The 1949-nt window shown below is 53.4% G+C and overlaps 1 protein-coding gene across 1 annotated transcript in view; it reads right to left on the bottom strand.

Moving 5' to 3' along the window:
• Positions 1 to 1949, bottom strand: part of LOC106897386 (chromodomain-helicase-DNA-binding protein 3-like) — a 132178-nt gene that overhangs the window by 10393 nt on the left and 119836 nt on the right. The gene's annotated exons all lie outside the window — the stretch shown is intronic.

Raw genomic sequence — 1949 nt, 5'->3', positions numbered from 1 at the left:
GGGGAGGGTGCAGGGTTACGCTGGGTAATACTCTGGGGGTACACAGAGTACACACCCCGGGGACACTCGCATCGGGCTGTTTACTCAGAGGATACTCTCTAGACACACCGGGGATACTCTGGGTGTACTCCTGAGATACACCAGGGATCCTCCTCACATACTCCGGGGATACTCCTGAGACACACGGGAGATACTCCGGGTCTAGCCCGTAGACACTCCTGGATACTCCTTAAGATACTCCAGGTCTACTCCTTAGATGCCCCAGAGATACTTTGGGGATACTCCTTGGACACTCTGGGGATACTCCTTAAGACACCCCAGAGATACTCTGGGTCTACTCCTCATATACTCCAGGTCTACTCTCTAGACACCCCAGAAATACTCCAAGATACTCCAGGAATACTCCTCACATTCTCCAGGTCTACATCTTAAGACACCCCAGAGATACTCCAGGTCTACCCCTCACATACTCCAGGTCTACTCTCTAGACACCCCAGAAATACTCCAAGATACTCCAGGAATACTCCTCACATTCTCCAGGTCTACATCTTAAGACACCCCAGAGATACTCCAGGTCTACCCCTCACATACTCCAGGGTCTACTCTCTAGACACACTGGAGATACTCCAAGATACTCCAAGAATACTCCTCACATACTCCAGGAATACGCCTTAAGACACGCCAGAGATACTCCAGGAATACTCCTCACATACTCCAGGTCTCCTCCTCACCTACTCCAGGTCCCCTCTCTTGGGGACACCCCAAGCTGCGGCACTCCAGGCTCTACGCTGCAGTTACTGGGGGTATGTTCCTGAGACGCAGCAACTCTGGGGACAACGTGTAACAACACCCGAGATACTCCAGGGATACTCCTGAGTTACTCCAGGCTTTATTCTGGAGATACACCAGAGATACACTAAAGATACTCCAGGGATACTCTAAAGATATTCCTGGGATACACTAAAGGTACTCTAGGGATACTCCTGGGATACACCCAGGATACACAGAAGAAATTCCTGGGATACACCAAAGATACTCTAGGGATACTCCTGGAATACACCTGGGACACACTAGAGATACTCCTGGGATACACTAGAGATACTCCTGGGATAATACTAGGATACACTAAAGGTACTCTAGGGATACTCCCGGGATACACTAAAGATACTCCTGGGATACACCTGAGGTACTCCCAGGATACACTAAGGATACTCCAGGGATACTCCAGAGTTACTCCAAGTGCTCTCATCCCTTCCTCCCACTCAGGGGCTGCAGCCACATCCCCGTTACTTGGGGGGCTACTCGTTTTCCACACCCCCCCTCTCAGCCTACACCAGGGATACTCCTTCCTTGCTCCAGCAACACCCCTGGAAAACACCTTAAAGACACCGGGGATACTCGGAGGATACTCTGGGGGTACTCAAGAGATTCCAGAGATCCTCCAGGAAAACACCACCCCGGGCCAAAGAAGGGACACCCCGTCCTTACACCAGCTTTACTCCAGGCGCGCACCGGGGATACTCCAGCCACCAGGATACTCCCAATATCCACCTTTCTCACCCCAAAAAGTACTCGGGGGAGGCTAATTATTCCCCGGGGCCGTAACTCTGGCCACCGGGCGACTGGGAAGTTACTCCGCGCTGCAAAAATACTGGGGGTGAAGGCATGTACAGGCTACACGGGACACGCTAGTGACATGCTACCGCCATGCTAGTGCCATACATACTGGTGACATACTGGTGACATACTGGTGACAGACTCCGGCCCCCACGCGACAGATACTCAGCAGACACAGCGCAAAGCGACAGAGGCCCCCGCCGGCCCCGCGGCCCCTGGGGTGAGGGGGGGGTGAGACCCTGAACCCACCCCAAACGTTACTCCAGGGTCAACCTCAACCCGTGGAGAGAAAAACCCCTCGAGGTTGGGTTGGGTGGGGTTGGGTTGGGTGG

The sequence above is a fragment of the Calidris pugnax genome, unplaced genomic scaffold (assembly GCF_001431845.1).
Source record: "Calidris pugnax isolate Ruff unplaced genomic scaffold, ASM143184v1 scaffold392, whole genome shotgun sequence".
Lineage (NCBI taxonomy): Eukaryota > Metazoa > Chordata > Aves > Charadriiformes > Scolopacidae > Calidris > Calidris pugnax.
Note: the sequence above shows the minus strand (reverse complement) of the source record. Positions and strands in the feature narration are given on the sequence as shown.